The sequence below is a fragment of the Phalacrocorax carbo genome, chromosome 24 (genome assembly GCF_963921805.1).
Source record: "Phalacrocorax carbo chromosome 24, bPhaCar2.1, whole genome shotgun sequence".
Lineage (NCBI taxonomy): Eukaryota > Metazoa > Chordata > Aves > Suliformes > Phalacrocoracidae > Phalacrocorax > Phalacrocorax carbo.
The window spans coordinates 5888314-5905665 of record NC_087536.1 but is presented as its reverse complement, the minus strand read 5'-3'; the positions used below and the strand labels follow the sequence as shown (position 1 = coordinate 5905665).

At 51.0% G+C, this 17352-nt stretch overlaps 1 long non-coding RNA gene across 2 annotated transcripts in view; it reads left to right on the top strand.

Annotated features, from left to right (window-relative positions):
• Window positions 1-4431: 4431 nt before the first annotated feature.
• LOC135317092 (uncharacterized) overlaps window positions 4432-17352 on the top strand; it is a 123005-nt gene continuing 110084 nt past the window's right edge. For both annotated transcript variants that reach the window (XR_010376205.1, XR_010376204.1), the window contains exon 1: window positions 4432-4609. This is a non-coding gene — a long non-coding RNA (uncharacterized LOC135317092). The remainder of the gene's footprint in view (window positions 4610-17352) is intronic.

Sequence of the window (17352 nt, the reverse complement as noted above, 5' to 3'; positions counted from 1 at the left end):
CTAAAGCATCATCCTGGCGTCATTTCATTAGAGAAGTTCTGATAGTAAACAAAGTTTCTAGTCCTCAGGGCCAGAGAGAGAAGCTGGAAAATTTGGCTCCTCGAGGCATTCAAGACAAAAGGCAAATGTACACAGACCCTCAGATAGACTATCGTGTAGAGCATCATGCGCTCCAAACCCTGCTTATAATTTGCGGAGGGAGCTGATGGATGGTATCTCAGAGGGTGAAGATGGGGAGAGCGAGTGGGTGATCCCAAGCTGCAGGCAGGAGCTGGAGCCGGGCATTACAGCTGGGGGCAGAAAGAGAACTCAGCTGCAAAACTGCAATCTCCCAAGCCCCTGTGCTGGCCCGACCCCGGGGCTCAGGCGGGGTTTCTCACCAGGTAGAGAGGAGCAGAGGTTTTCCCTCTTGCAGCCTTTTCCTCCTGCTGCTCCCCTCCTCCTCCTCGGCATTACTCACTGGATTATGCAATGCTTATCTCCCAGCCCTGCACACACGCCAGTAACCAGTTGGGCAGCAAGAATATTCTGCTGGAAAAAGCAGTTTGTCTGACTCGTCTGCCTGCCTCGCTCCCAGGACTCACCCTGAATATTGTTCAGGCTGCTTTTCTACCGCTTACCCGGGCAAAAAGAAGAGGAAAAAGGGCCTGGTTTTCTCTTGGGACTGTTCAATGCGCTGCTCAGCTCAGTTTGCTTCTGCTTCATTGGCCTACAAATCCAAATCCCCCTAAATAATTCAGCAGAGCTGCTGCGCTACAGGTCTAAATAATTCATCCCAGATCTTTGAGGAGGGAAATGTGGTTACATCACCCTTCAAAGCAAAGCTTTTGGGGCTCCTCCACTCCCTTCCAGAGCAAAGTTTCCCTCTGGTCAGGCCAAGATGCTCAGAGCTGTTGGGAAAGGTGGGCTTTGAAGGGAGCTGCATCCCACGCAGCGCAAAGGGCTGGGGTCCCTTGTGTCGTGGGCACCCAAAGGTGGAGGTGTTCAGGGCAAAGCCTGGCCTCAGCCAGGATTTTCCAAGAGAGGGGAGCAAAGGGGCAGCATGGGGGGCTGCTCCCGGGGGCACGGGAGCGAGCTGTGCCACGGGGGGCTGCACCCACGGGCGACAGCGTTGCACAGGCTGCGCCGGCTGCACTCAGCGCTGAGACAGCGGAGACTTGCGCTTCTCCTCTTCTCCCTTCGGATATTTGGGATCTGGCTTGGCTGAGACAGCCCGGTCCTCGGGCTGCGCAGGGGGAGGACGTTGGGGAGGACAAGGGAAGGGGTGGCCGTGGTGGGGGTCGAAGCCATTGAGCAGCCGCGTGTGAAACACCCGTGTTATTTTTTCAAATCCCTTTCGCCGGAGATGACTCTCCCACAGGGAATCGTTGAGCAACTCATGTCAGCAGCCGGCTGATTTCTCCCTGAGCAGACATATGCGCCTGCTTTTCCAAGGGGCTGTTTAAATTAAAAATTCCCCATCAGTGGCTGGGGCAAAGCGATGATCATTAACCCAGCTGGGGGCAGACCGGCTGCAGGGGGCAACTGTGAGTGTGGCACATACACAGAGTTATCCCTATATATTTCAGTTCTGGTGCTCAGCGTAAGTAGCACTGTACATGTATCGTGCTGAAAGCATTTTGCTTAAATATTGATGAAATCCTTCCAGGCCCAAAGCACAGCCAGCTCTGCAGGTGTGCAGAGCTCTGCAACCGGCACGAGATGGGGGCTGGCAGGGCCGGCTCGGGGAGCTTTTGGGGGTGACGCTGTGCCGTGTTAGGCGGTGGAGAGCTGGACAGTTTTGTCACTTAGAAACAGCTGAAAGAAGCAGGGTGCTGACAGTTGCTTTTCCCTACCCTGCCACTGCAGCCCCAGCCTGTGACCTGGACCCCAAACCCACCCCACTCTGCACCCCGGCCCCCAGATGTGCCCCGGCTCAGGGAGGAGGGAGAAATGCAGGCTGAGGTTCACAGTGGGCTGAGGGTGATGGCATTTCTCGTGGAGGAAATGGGGGTGAAAAAGCTTGAGCAAGGGAAAAACTGATAATGCCCTTCTGCTGGTGGGGCCCTCTTCGTTTGCCTGACCAGCAATGCCCCGCTCTGCAGGCTGCAGAAAATCCCCTAAATCCCCAACCAGTCTCCTTATATTTCCCATCCCTTTCTCCTCTGCATCCCTGTGATAAAAAGCTGCCGTATGGCTCATTCCCCCCATATCCTTCCTTCCCGGTGTGGGGCTGGGCCCTGGCCTTATCTCTGCACAGAGTAATTTGATTTTCACAGTGGTGGAAGCATTGGCAATTACCACAATAAAAGATGGGATTTGCAGCCAAGGGAGCGTGGTGGCTGGGCTGACGCCACCATCACCTTCCTCCATAGCTCAGGGGTTCCCCACCCTCCCAGGCACGTGTGAACCATGCTCTGGGGAATATCCCCGGCCAAAAAAAGACAGGAAAGGGTCTCCCCTTCTCCTCCTCCCGCTCCTTTGATCTGCATGTGGGACAGCAGTGGGACACACCACTCCCACAGTCCCCTGGGGGTTGGGGCTGAGCTGGGGCTGCAGGAAGGGGATGCTGCTGCCCAGGGGCCCCGTTGCTCCACGCTGTGACGAGATGTCTGTAGCAGCAGAGGGAAAGGGGCTTGGACAAGATCCCTGGTTTTCGGTTCACCCGGCATCGTTTGCTCCGCATCCCGACGGGGACACGATGCCCCCTGCGCTGCCGCCTGGCCCGGCCGCTCTTTCCCAGGCGTGCTGCCGCTCGTGTTTATGGCGCCCATAAAACCCAAATGCACTTTGCAGTTTAGCTTCATATATTATAAACTGTAATCCAAACCCCATAAAGGAGAGAGTCCTTTGCATAATGATCACATACGTCTCTTTATGTGCTTTTACAGCATGGCAGGGCTGTGGTTACAGCAGCTCTTCACCTCGCAGATATGCAATTAGAGCAGCGGGAGCGGCTGGCTGGGGCTCGCTGGATCAGTCCCCTGCGGAGACATCGGTCCCTCGGTGGGAAGATGAGCAGAGCCGGGGGCACCCGGCAGCCTGGGGGGGGTCTGTCCTGGGGGGACCCGGCTGGGCTGTGGGAGGTGGGAACCATGCTGCCACAGGGAGAGGGGCTGCGCCGGACACGGCTGCTGCGGGGGCCCCTTCCCAAAAATGATGCTCTGATGCGGCCTGGGCTGAGTTTTGGGTCAGGACTGGAGGATGTGGGGTTATTTTGCCACGTGCTGGAGGTAATTATGGTGTGTTTGTGCAGGGCAGGAGGCTGTGAAAGGATGCCAGGAAGTATTTTTAGGGAAGTGTTGGGTTTTTTTTAAATCACAACTCAGCCCTTGTCTCTGCCTCAGTACAGTCACAGTTCAGGAGTCCTCAGACCTAAGCAGAGGTGAGGCAATAGCAGTCACCATTCAAGGAGAACTGGTGATCTGTTGATTTGGTGCATGCAAAAACCCCTTATATTTACCCTTGCCTGCACCCGTGGCTGGACCCCACATCCTGCCTTTTCTGAGGCTCCTGGGGAGCTCGCGGCTCTTTTTGGGCATCAGTTAACCCCGGCACTCTGTGCAGGATGATATATTTGCACTGTGTCCATTGCAACTAGATAGAAAAAAGCCCCATGGAACAGGGAGCATCCACTGCTGGGCTGAAAGGAGAGCTTTCGTAATGAGGTTTTATCCCAACTCAAATACAGGATGTTTAAACTGGGTTAAATGGCCCCACGGGGACAGTTTGGGGGATGCAGCACAGCTCGGCGTTAGAGCCTCCCGTGCTTCGTTTCGGGAGGAGCAGGAGTCAGTGCCTGTGAAATCAGCTTTAGTGGGGTCTAAGAGCTCATCTCCACGATTTGTTTATTTATTTTTCCCTGGTGAGAAATACTGATTTGGCTACACTCTTGCAAATTTGAATCCCTTAAATAACTTAAATCACTTATAAACGCAAGCAGTAATCCAGGGATTTATTGAAGTGGGGTCTGCAGAAACACAGATATAAACTGGTTTCACTAAATCAGGACAAAACTCGAAGCAGCTGTTCTTCTCTGCTTTTTCTTCAGAGTAGTTTAAACCAGTTTCAAGTTGATTTAAGCCTGGTTGGGAGAGGTAGGAGACTTGACACTTCCCCCATCCTCACTCCAGCAGACGGCAGAGCTGCCTCTGCTGCAAAGAGCCCAGTGACCCGTCGGCAGCTCTGCCGGCTCCGTCTCAGCTCAGTCCCACACACGCCTCCTGGGTTTGCACATCTGTCGAAGATCTGTGCCCAGATAGCAGTCTTGAGGGCCAAAAGCTTGTAAGGAAAGCCCATTTTTTCCCCAAAAGCCCACCCCAGCAATCACAGCAGCAGTGGGCCTCTCAACCCAGGGCGGGAGGCTCAGGTGTGTAAAAGCTGGTTTTTGGGAGACAGGGGATGCCCACAAAAGCAGAGCCACAAGCGTGAATGTACCCCACAGCAGAACTGAAAGGGTTAACTCGGAGCAGAGGGCAATTAGGTAATTTCTGGCACCTGGGGAGCTCCCACGGGTGGTGTAAGCAAGGTGGGCTGAAGCCCATAAAAGGGCTCCTAGGGAGCAGGGGAGGTTTGGCTGCAGGGGGAGAAGCTAGAAGTTCAGGGGCTGTGGCAGAGCCTGCTGGCCCAGGTAAGTGTGCGTGTGCCTGGGCGGTCTGTGCTGTTGCTTCTGGTCCTTACCTGGCCGGGTTAAGGCAGGTATGGGTAGGAGCGTGTGCTTTGCAGTTGTTCCTCCTGTGGCAGGACAGAGTGGTCCCCAGAGACAGAGCCTCCTGAGCATGTAGGTGCTGTTCTCTGGTTAGGAATTAACAGCCCAGAGGAAAAAAAAATAGAGCAGAAACTGAGATGCAAACCCTTTTCCTGGGTGCTCTCTGCATGGTCTTTGAAGTGTGGGCAAGTGTGGGACGCCTGTGTTGCAGGTGGTGGTCTGCAGTATGGTCTGTAGCCTGGTACCCTCCACCTCTTGGAGGTATGGGAGAATTTGGAATACAAAATGCCGCTGGAAAAAGGGGCTGGCTGTTTTCCCTGCTCAGGGGACTGTTTGTTTCTGAAAAGCTCTGGGGGCTGTGATGTTTCTGGCGTGAGAGGGGTGGTTTGCTCTGTTTGCATGCACTTGGCAACTCTGTGCAGCCAGCTGGTTAATGGAGAGACAACCCTGGGAGGGGGCAGAGCTGAGATTTTTTGCTAGAAACCCAGCAAGAGGCTGGTACCTTATGAGGCGGGGGGCTGGCAGTGGGCTGCAGGGGGGACTGGTGTGGTGCTGGTGCGGAGGAGCAGCCACAGTATGCCCTGGTGAGCTGCTTTGGGATGGATGTCTCATCGGCCTCAGTCATCTTGGGCCTTTCTGTAAAACCTCTAATTATTGCTCACCCTGTGGTAAAGATTTACATCCTCTCAGGAAGGTCCATCTTACTTAAAAAGCTGTGTTACGAAGCTGAAAAGATGATTATGTGGGGTTGTAGAGGTGGGGACAGGCAGGATTTTAGTGGGGAGGGAGCGGAATTTAGCAATTGCGTGCTCGCTGTGATCCGAGAGGATTATGCTGCTGGTTTTGGCACAGTTCTTGGGCTTGGGCAAAATACTTTCACCCTTCCTGTCTACTTAGTCCTTACTGTACCTGTGGGCGGTCTCCTACTGTGTTTATCAAGTGGCAGCAGGTTAAAGACAGTGTTCGCAGTAAATCCCAGGTTAGCCTGGAGCAAGTTGAGTGGCATCTGGTTTGAGTGGTCCTACTGCGAGATAAAATCATGGCTGTGCCGTGCCTGAGTGGGAGATGCTGGAGGAGAAAACAGGATTGCTGACAAGATAAGGTCTGGCTTATCTATGCAGAGTGTGACTTGAAGTCAGCACTCCGCCTAGACAGTGCAGTAAGTAGAGAAAGCTGATTTAATCACTTAGTCACAAGGTAATTTTGTCAGGCGAAGCCCTTCTAATATAATGTCTTTTACGTGTGATTCTTGGTTAATTCTGTTAGCAGAGCTGCGCACTGATCAGAGGCATAATGTAGTCAGGGGATGCGAGTTTGGCCTTAAAGGGTTTATTGAGGCAAGATTCCACAGGTGAGCACGGACTGGTAGCATCCTGCCTGTGGATAGGTGTTTCATTTTACTTTTATTTTTAGATCTTGAAGGAGGGAGAGTGGAGGGCCTGATTGTGCTGCCTTTCCCCACCTAAGTGAGCAATGGGACAACTTGCACAAGCACCTGCAGCCCAGAGCCCCAGGTTTGGGTGCTCACAGCTGTAGGACTCCCCTTGCCCACAAGAGGCTGCTGGTGCTGTTTGCAAGTGTCCCTAATGCTAGCTTTTCCTTTTTTTTTTTTTAAATCTTGCTCTAAAAGAATAACAATAATAAAACAAGACCAGAACGACAAGGAAGAAGTTGCTTCTTGCCCAAACGGATGAGGGGCTGGGCGCTTTCCAAATGTGCTGGGGGTCACCCCTGGAAAAGGGTGCTGGGACAGGGCAGGGCAGCCCCGCAGGGGATTTCCCTCAGGACAGCCAAGGGGAAAAAATACCTTGAGCTCTGGGGGATAGGGCAAAAGCGATCCTGTGCAAAGAATGAATGAATCAGCTGTGTGGTGGGTGAACAGGAGTCGGGCTCGTGCTGAGATCCTGTACATCTGCGCAGCGGTGCCTTTGTGCTTTGCTTGGTGTTTTTGTAGGGTTTTGAGGATCTGGGACCTGTGTTCCCATGGGACTGTCCCGCTGTAGGGGAGGGAAGAACAGTCCCAGCAGCTGAAAGGAGGGAAAGGGAGGACCTTGTTGTCCACAGCCTGTCAAGGGGAGAGCAGATACCTGGAAAGAGGCAGAGATGAGTGGTTGAGCTGGCCGGGGCTATGAGGGGAGGCCTGGCCGGTCTCATTCTTGAGCGGTTTTGGTCCTACTCCTCATGCATACTAAAATGTGTTTACAGTGTGTATTATTTCACATCAACAAACCTCGTTGTGTGCCAAGGGGCCTGCAGAGAGCCACCTGAGAATGGCACTGCTAATAGATGGAGCTCATGCATTTTGCATGTGAATAGTTGGGACTGGATGATAATAAAACAGCAACACCCTGTGGTGGGCTTTGCTGGCTGGTTTTCTCCTGCCTGTTGGTAGCAAGTAGCTCCTTGGATCTTATCCTCTGCATTAGCTGAGAAGTGATGGCACAGAAAGGGGGAGCATCAATCCTGAAACCAGAGTGTAATTAAAAGTACTCCATCTCTTTACTCCTGCAATCTGCTCTGGTCTTTGCACTCTCCCGGTGATGGGCTGGGAACTGCTGGTCCTAAAACCTGTGTCCTCCTGCAGTTGGCCTGCCCCTCAGTGCCTTTTCTGGCCTGCTCTATCTCGTTTCATCATGAAACTTGGTGTGGTTGGTCTGTGAAACCCCTACGGATGTTTATCTTTTAAATTGTTGTGGATGTGCCTGTGCATTCAAGCAAAGAGGGAATGGAGACAAACAGAATGAACGTTCAAGGTTCAGCCTACCTTTTATGTGGTTATAAATGAAACACAAAGGCAATGCTGCGGATGGTAATCCCTGGATGGTTTTAGAAAAAGCTAGCTGCTATTGAAAGACTTTCTTGTAAAAGCTTAGATGGCCCTTCAATTAAGAAGGCCTGACCTGCTGCACTGGAGCAGGTCACTCCTGGAGCTGGCTGTGAAGCCCAGGACCCCCAACCCCCTCGCTCTGCCACTGCGTGGCCAACAGTGCCTTTGGCATGTCTCATATGCTGGGTCCCCAGACCGTGACTCCCTGACACCCCCTGAAGAGAGGAAAAACTCTCACAGTTTCCCAGGAGATTCCAGCATGCAACAGGTAATTTCTTGAATAAGAACAATCTAGGAAATTGATTCATAACGAGACTTAAATTTCTCAAAGATCAAATGTAATTTTCTTTTTTTAATACTGATGCACAGTGAAGTTATTAGTAAAAAAACTTGCTATTCCTGGGAACGCAAGCCTGACTTGGACAAAACACCTCTGACGCTGGGGCAGGTTTTGCTTCCTGACCTTGGCGAAGCCTGTGGGCTGGCAGTGCCTTTCACTGGGCAGCCTGTGCCATGTTCTGCTGAGGGTTCCTTGTGTTACCTTGGCAATGCCATCTGACTGCCTTTTCTTCCATTTCCCAGCCTCAGTCTTTGCTTGCCGTGGCCGCATGGTTGGCTTATGGGCTAGAAAGTGCCTTGCTCCCTGTTAGGAGATGCCCCTCGTCTTTCTGTGGGGATGCACTGTGGCTCTGGCACCCCTCAGCCTCTTCCAGGAGGTTCTTCAGTGCTCCGGGCTGGGAGGTGGCTGAGGTGTTCAGAACAGAAGTTGGTTTCTTCTGGCTGCATCACTTTGGTCATTGAGGAGAAGCCAGGAGCAGAGTTCAAGCCATCTGCCCAAGCTCAGAGCTTCCAAGCTGTAGGCACAGTGTGGAGGGGAGTTTAAAGCTGGCCAGGTCCCCCAACTCCTCCCCAGCAGTGGTGCCTAAAGCCCCTCTAATTTCCTTGCATCTCATTGTGTGGTGATGGCCAGGGATGTTGGGTAACTATGGCAACTCATTGATTAGCATCCAGCTCCTGTGAAATGAAGAACATGCAGCCATAAGAATTACAAATGATGCTGTATTGTCTGCTGCCAATAGGCTGATTACTGCCATTTTCTGCCAGGTAGACCAGCTTTTACAGGCAACCTGGTGGTGTGTAATTACCATGCTGTGATTGATGCATTGCTATAGTTACTATCTGCTGTGTTCCCTGACTAATAGTTTTTAAATTCCTCTTCAGATGGAAATGCATTGCCTGTAAATGTGAGAGGCAGAGGTCTACAGAGCCAGGAGATTCATCCTGAGAGGAGCCAGTTTGGGTGTGGAAAATTGTCTTCTAATATAAAATGTGGTGGTCAAGCCTTGCTTGGGTCCAACTGCTGATGAGGTTGGATGAATGGGGGGGATAAACCAGGCTGTGAGTTGAGGGGGGAGGTGTGATGGCACAGGCAGCTGAAATGTTTCTCCAGGCCTAAAATATTTGTCACCTGTTGATGCCACATGGTTGTCTTCAAAAAGGAAAAAAAAGCCAACCCAAGAACCAGCAAAAAACCTCCCCTGGATCTGAGCAGGATCTGGCATCCTGTGACCTGAAAGCATCCCAAAGCAGGGATATTTTTTTTACTACCGAAGGGATGCAGCCTGTGGGGTGGGTGTTGAAAACCAAGTCTCCAAACACTGGTGCTTCTTACATCCATCCTCCTGCAGCGGCCAGGAGGAGGGATGCGGGGGGTGCGAGGGCAGGCGCGGGCGGGTGGTCTGCAGAAGCTGGCGTGTTGTCCTCGCAGATGTAGCTGCGAAGCCGTCCCAGCTGCAGGGAGCCGGTGCTGCTGGCAGCTGATGACTCAGGGACTGATGTCAGACCTCGGTGCTCCAGGTCTGTCCTGGAAAGGGATCAGGTAGATCCTGGCTCAGATCTGGAGGACTCACGGATGGGCTTTGCCTCTCCTGGGGTGAGGACGCCAAGCAGTGCTGCAGACCTCTTCTCTCCCCTGTGCATTGCCTCTGGTGTTTAGACATCCACATAACCTACACAAAGTTGAAAGGGGTTTGTTTCTTTTCAGACTGAGTGCAGCCAGGGTAATTTAGTAGAAAAATGTCATGCTAATGCAATTCAAAGTTCAAATGACCTTTCATTTTGAGGGAAAGGAGAATGTGTGTGCAGTCAGAATGCTAAAACCCACCACTTGCCCTGTGATTCAAATAGAAATATGAGCTTCGAGGGATACATAAGTCACATGAAGTACTGTGAGTGAAATACAAAATGAATAAAAATGATCTGGAAGCCATTATTAGCGTTGCTGGGGGGCAGATCCAGCTCAGAACAAGTGCAGCGGCAGTCAGGAGCAGTGATGGAAAGGAGAAGTTCGCATGAAATTACAATAACATGGAAATAATGAGAAAAAGTTATCAGTAAGACATTTTTCATATTAATATCTAAATGTTGCAGCCCAGGTGCTCCTACCCCTCTCCAATCCCCATCAACATTCAGGCGAGTACTTAGTTGAAGAGCGGCACATCGTAATGAAGCTCTGTTTCTTCGGCGAGGGCTGTGTTTGGGAGCAGTGTCTGCGGTAGCTGCTGCTCCAGCTGTGCAAGGAGGAGCTCTGTTCCGTGCCTGGAGGATGCTTTGGGTCTGAAGTCCCTGGGATGGCGTGGTGCTCAGTGGTGGCCGTCCCCTTGCGTCTGTTAAACACGCTGAAGTCTTGATCTGAAGGTTGCTGTTGTGGTTTGAGAGCCTTATCTTCCGAAAGAGTGTGGAAGGAAGGGAGCATCAGTGCCTGGCAGGGTTTGGAAGGGCAGGCAGAAGGGTTCCTGTAGGAAAAGGAAAGGCTCCTGTAGGCAGAGGGAGTTAGCAGTGGCAGCCGTCCTCGGAAAGCCAGAAATCATCCAGGTTCGGTGAAACTCAGCAACTCGCCCTCTGTCTTTTGAAGCAGAGGAAGGGGGAAGTTTTGTGACATTGAGGAAGACTGTTTCTAAACAGAACTGTTCAAGCATCTCCGGGAGGCAACAGCCGTGCTTTTAATCCAGGAGAAGCCAGCAGAGCCTCCACTGCCGCCTGTGAAGTTGACAGAGGAAACTCCCAGAGGCAGAAGTCCTCCCGTCTCTCCTGAAAATTGCAGGCGAGTTCCCTGCCAGCTACAGAAAACCAACTCTCAGTGTTTCCATTGTCTTTATCTTCCCTTCAGAGCGTTGTCCTTTCGGTCTCCCCAGCTCTCCCTCCCTCTTTCCCTCTGTAGTCACCCTCCCAATGGCAAATATTTCCAGCTCCATGGTTTTATTAGCACCGACAGAGGTTTAACACTCACATAAGGCTTTCAAGACCCATGATTAAAAGTCAATAGTGGAAGCGTTCACTGGCTCGCTTAGAAAAGGAGAGGGGGAAAAAGAAGGGAAGACGGCAGAAAAAGCATCTCCCAAGAGGTGATCGGGGAAAGGCGGTGCCAAGAGGAGGCTGTGGGTCGGAGCATTTGCTGCAGCGACGACAGCCGAGGCTCAGATGCGTGCTCGGTGCGTGACAAGTTGTGCCACTGAAGCAGAAGGGGGATGGATGGGAGCGAACCACAGCAAGGGATTCAGCACGCTGTTTCAACAGGTTTGATGTTAGTTAAAGTAACGATCAGTAAAACCCTCCTACCTGGCAATGCAGGGAAATCCCATCTGGAGAGAAAACATTTAAGAGTTGTACTTAAAACGCGTGTCACTACCAAAATCCCGAAGCAGAATCGTGTCTTCATCTAATATAATTGTAACTGTGTATAATTTTAAGGCTTCTGAAACAGTTAAATGTGTGCGTCCAGAGAAACCATATTACCGAGGTAATTGGGCTATAAAATAGTACATGAAGACTAAGGGTTTCCATCTGGTGAAAGCCTGGTAATCTGGAGAGCGAAATTTGATTTTTTTCTATAATCCTGGAACGTGTGTTGCTGAATTAAAAATTTTTTGTGGTACTGTACGTTCCTGAAAGGTAAGGTAATATTTTAACAAGAAATTCTTTATTACATTCCCGCATTTAGTATAACTCTTCCCTGAGTCCCCTCGATAATTGTTTGCAAGTATCTGATTGTTAGAAAGAAAAGGTAATTGCGGAAAGAAAATGAGGCTCAAGAAATCTATTCTGGAAGTTGAGCAGAATCGCGGTGCGAGCAGCAACATGGCTGATTGCCTATAGCTGATGAAAATAATTTGCATATTCCAATTTTTTCACTGCATTTGGCATTTGTCTGCCTCTTTCACCAGCATGTGAAGCCATCCCAGATGGCTTTTATAGCCTGAAACATGAAAATCGATGCCCTAGGGATTTTTAAGCTGCTCTGTTTTGGGTCATCAGGGACAAGAGGGATCCATCTCAGGGCTCAGATGGTGCTCACAGCCTGGTACCGCAGAGCCTTGTGCCACTTTGGATTTGCCTTTGCAATAATCCACGGGGGCAGGACTATATATAACACAAGAAGACATAATTTCTGACCTGAAGAGCTTAGGATCAGCTTTAATAAAGGTGTTTAAACAGCTGTCCCCTCCTGGAAGCAGCGGAGGAAGACTCCTTGCTTTGCACCATCTGGTGAGCCAGACAAGGACTTTGTATTTAAGGAGTAGATGAATGAAAACACTACATAATAATACTACTAATACTTGACAGCAGCCATGTAGATGGCTGCTGCAACCCACTGCTTGAGCCCATATTTCCTGTGCTCTAAAGCACAGAGCTGTAACCGTGCGCGTTGTGGGGCAGCTGGATGCAGTGAGGGGCTCTGGGAACCTCTTCTCGCAGAGCCTGTATTAGATTTTGTCACTTTTTGGGCTTGGCAAACTGCTTAAACACCTCTGGGACTTGCTCTCCTTCTTTCTGCAGGAAGAAGATAATATTTACTGATCTATCCTATCGTTCATCTTATTGTGGCTGGTATGATAGTGCTGTCATAAACATAAGTAATATAAACTGAGCTAAGACAGGATGTTTTTCACCTGGTATTTCATATTGCTTTTTTCCTGTTTCATCATCTCAGAGCCTGTTGTTATTATATCATGGGTTTTAAGTATAATATAGTCTTTTGGTTTTGATCTGCCTCAGACAGGAGGAGGGAGTTTTCTCCAGACTTGGAGCGGTGGCTCCCAGAGAGATCACAGTGCACGGTGGAGCTGGTGACCCTGCAGCTCATGGGGGGATGATGCTTCTCAGGTGAAGCCGAAGGCAGGCATCTGGCTGAGGTTTGTAAAGGGCCTGCTGAGCTTCAGCTTGACTCTGCTGGAAATCTCTGCAAGCACCCAGCTGTGCGCGCAGATGCTTAAAAGAGGACAGTGTTTGAGAAACCCGGGCTGGAGCTCGGCTCAAATCACTGCTGATGCAGTGACTGGTTGGGAAAATATCCCAGCACCAAAGTAGAGGCATTTTCAGCCTCAGGGAGTCTGAATCCAGGGATGCTTAAATAAAATGGTGCTTGTTTCTGGTTACCCATGAATTTGGGGAAAAAAATGTGTGGCTGTATGGATCCAAACTGCTTCAGCCACTGGGCACATCTGTGCTGGCGGTGGAGCGGTGATTTTATGCATAATTATCAGTATGTTGGAGGGAAGCCGACTGCAACTGGGACCGACCCATGGAGGCGGATCCTGTCCTAAGGAGTTTGCAGCAAAACTATCCCCTTCTTGGATGGAGAGCTGAAGGAAAATGCCAAGTCCGGTTAAAGAGGAGGGCCGCTTTGGGGAGCGCTCCCGTGTGCCTGTCCACGTGTGTGCAGGGAGGCAGGGCCGGATTTACAGTCTGTTTAGCAGCACTCATCACCAGGGATGTTTATTGGGTGTGAAATGCGTTTGTTCCTTAGATAACACAAGCTGTTTAGCAGCAACTGACTTACGCCAGCAGCGCTGCCTATGCCATTAGTGCCCTCAGAGGATTAATTACAGCGAGATATACCCCTCTCTTCAGATGTCTCCGGAGTGGGGTGTTTGTAAATCAAGTGTGTGTGTGTTGTGGGCAAACTTCTCCAAAGGCTCTTTGCCAAAGGAGAGGGAGGAGAAAATGCAGCATCAAAATGCAGGGGCTCATCTCTGCTCTGGGGGTGACAGCAGGGCAGAGGGGACAGCTAGCACGGGAGAACGGGTCTGTGTCACCAGAGGGATTCGGGCCTGGAAAGATATAAGTGAATGGAAAAAATAATATACTAACTTACTCCTTTTGCTAAAGCTCATCGAAAAGTAGGACTTAATAGCTTGACTGTGTTGGTAACAGATCCTAAAGCACTTTGTAGTGAGCGCTATGGATTCTGCTCTCACACCGCTATAAATCCTGACTGATCTGGACTGATGATTAGATCACCAGCTGCAGTGACAAGGCTTGAAAGGCTCTAACCAGAGCGGAAAAGTAGCTTGGCTGAAATCAAATAACTCAGTATTGATGACTTTCCAGTAAAAGTGATTGTTTATTGAAAAGATGACTTTGCAACAAAATTAACCTCCCCAAAGCTTTTGTTTCATTTTGACATTTTTGGCCAAAAGTCTTAAACATTTGGAATGAGATGATCATTTCCAACAGCAAAGCTATCTCAGGTACAAGACAAGACTTCAGAGATAAGGCTGCAGACTGCAAATAAACCGTAGCTACTGGTGATACCTGGTGGTACCTGAAGCCATTTGTCACTGCTGTGCAAGGTCATCCCTTCTCTCTGCTCCCCTCGTCCTTCCTCCAGCCCCGATGGAAGCAATGCAAGCTTGCATCCCCGAAGTGCCCTCCTGCTGCATGGGAGATATTTCCTGCCTCGGATGGAAATACCTCCTGCTTTTGATACACACCAATTTCTTTGTGGGGAGAGGAATAATTCGTGTTAATGACACCGTTTTCCCCACGCCCCGCAGCCTTTTCCTTCTTTCCCTCTCCATCCGGGTAGGCTATGCGTTGGTATCTTGCTTTTACTTAATGACTCTCATCTATGGAGGAAGTTCCCAGGCAGAATTCACAAGCAGTGGCATTATGAATTCCTCCTGCCTGGTTTAACTTTTTTATAAGGTTTTTATTCTTTAGATAATATATTAAAACCATATATTTTGCCAAGTTTGTCTCTGCTCATTTCTTGCCCTTGAATTTCCCCGCTTTCCCTCCCCCTTTTCACCTGAGTGGCATTTTCACTGGAGATGTTTAATACAGCTCTAATCCCCTGATTCCCCGAGGTACACGAAAGCAGCTTTACGAACCCATAAATCGAGAAAGATAAAGTGCATTTTTATTAGTCTTGTTGCCATGAAAGTACAAAAAAAGTAGTCTAATATGAAGCAGTCAATAACAAATTTGCCTAATAGTTCCGCTTATTATAGCGAAAGCACTTGGAGAGAGGCTCTGCCAAGGTGTTGGTGACGGGGAGCGGTGCTGGGATGGAGGCGAGCAGCCCCGAGGGCTGGGAGCACCACAGCTGGGGAATTAGTGGGGTGCAGGGGGTGTGAGACCCCTCAGCCCTGCAAGCACGGCTTTCCAGCCCAAGCCCCTTGGTCCAGGTGATGGCTGTGCAGCTGAACGACTGGATTTGCCTGGTTATGCAGGAGGGGGATTGCGTGTGGGCTGGGGGTGAATGGGGAGAGGCGAGGAGAGCCGCGTGCTGTGCGACTCAAAGCCGTGAGCTGGAGGAGGGCCGCGCCGGCGGGACCCACCTGCAGTGCCGGAGCTGTGCCTGCGCGAGGCTGAGCTCCAAAGGCACAGAGCGGCGGCGCTGGGCGGGAGTGCGGAGCAGCCGCGGGGCTTTTCCCACTCTACATTTGTAACTCCTCTGGCTCCAGCCCCACAAAAAGGCTCTTAATTCTGAGGGCAGCCTGCCTGGGGCCGCCGGCGCCCGGCTTTCCTGCTGGCACGTGTGCAGCCCCTGCAGCAGACACGCTTGCCAGGAGGTCACCCAGAGCGACTTCGCAGGTCGGTGTAGCCTCTGCCTCCAAGCTGTGCTGGGCACTGAGGAGCAGCCACCAGAGAAGAGCCCTTGTTCTCCATCCCCCCCTTACAGCATCGCCAAGACCCTCTTCCTCTGACCTCTGCTCTCCTGTCTGACCTTTCTTCGGCTGCTCTTAGATATTTTTTTGTCCCAAAGCCCCAGCCTGTGTCAAGACCCATTGGAAAGAGCCATTTCCCCGCGTCCCTGGTGAGATTTTGCACTTGGCCTTCGGCCTCGCCGCCGGCTGTGCGGCGGGGTTTGTGGGGAGCCGGGGCTGCTGAGCAGCACTAGATGGCAGGAGTCAGTCACGCAAAAGGGTGAGGGCTGTCTCCCTCTGAACATGCACTTGAAGCTGCCGAGGTGGAAATCTGCCAACTCACTCGGAGCTGCGTGGACCGGGATGGGCTTAAGCGGCAAAAATCCCTTCTCCAGCCAGGCTGTAGGACTCGGCCTCCTGTCTTTCCTACAATCCAGGAATGCCCCTCTCGAGGATGGTGGGATTTGGCAAGGCTTTACAAACTAGGGTTGTATTTGCCTGATGAATCTTGGCTTGGATTTTGGACGTGCTCAGAGTGCTGGTTTGGACGTCTGAGGTTTGGGGGGTGATTTTGTTGAAAGGCATGGCCAGGTACCACTGCTCTTGCCTCACTGAGGAGCGTCACCCGAGAGCCGAGCTGCAATAATAACAGATTTTTACACACCCATCCCCATTCTGCATTTAGATGTCATCTTTAGCTGCGTAACAAACTTGCCCTCGCTTAGACTTTTGCAATTCTGCCCGCTCAGCCCCCGCTTTCCAAAGCGGGGAGGAAAGCAAAGAGCCAGAGGAGCCGGGTGTCTGTGTGAGGCACTTTGCATTTCCAGCCCATGCCCATCCCTCCCAGTAAGGCACAGACAGGCAGCACCAGCTCTGCGGTTTGGCCGAACAGCCATTTAAGTGAGAGTCACACAGAAATTCTATATTGCTCTAAGTCTTGTTATAACTTTTATCTTGCTGCGACTTTGCTTTTAGAGATGCTCTCGGTGGCTGGCAGCAGCAGGAAGGCAGCAGCTGTCACACATCCCACTCCCTAATGGTGTTTCCTATTGAGCACGCACCGGTGCTGCTGTAACCTTTCTGTAGTCTGTGCTGTGATATTATCGGGCCAGAAACCCGAGTGAGACACAGATGATGCAAAACCAATCTCTGGCACACCTGAAAGAGAAGATTGGTACCAAATGTTGTAGCAACAACAAAAGAAACCGTTTCTTCCTCAAATTCTTTGCCTTGGAAATTCCTCCTGGGATGGAGATGAAGAGTTGCTTTACCTCTTCCAGGCTGAAGTAAACAGGGAGAGGAATAGCACCAGCCTGTGCCTCTGCATGCCAAAAATCTGGGGGCAGAGCAGCTACTGCAGAGTAAACACAACAAAGCTGGTCTGTGCTCTAGGGAGGCAAAGATCTGAGCAGAGAGCAGCCCGTCCCCCGCGGCTGGTGCAGAGGAGGCATCAGGCATTGATTACTCCTTTCATCATGGCACAATTAGAGAGGATCGCTAATGATCTAATTGTTTCTCTCATCCCAGCCCTAAGAACTAAGAGGAGATAGCCCAGTGGTACTAATCTGGGCTTCAAAGGCTTGCTCTGCCAAGTTATCCCCTCTGACACTGTCTGATCTTTGTCAGTCAGTAATGGTAAACCAAGATGTTCCCAGTGCCTGTGCTGGGAGCCCAGCCCAGGGCAAGGGAGCATCCACCAGCTGAGATGGTGTGAACTTCACATCGCTCCGAACTCTTCCTAAGTCCCAGGGTTTATACCAGGGCAGGAGCCGTCACCTGGTACCTGATCCAGCCCGTGGCTCTGAGCCTGCAGCCTCCCCAAAAGCCTTCTCGGTGCTGATGTACCCACTGAAAAGCAAAGGCAGTTTGCAGACACCGTGTCTGATGACAAGGAGGCACACGTGGAA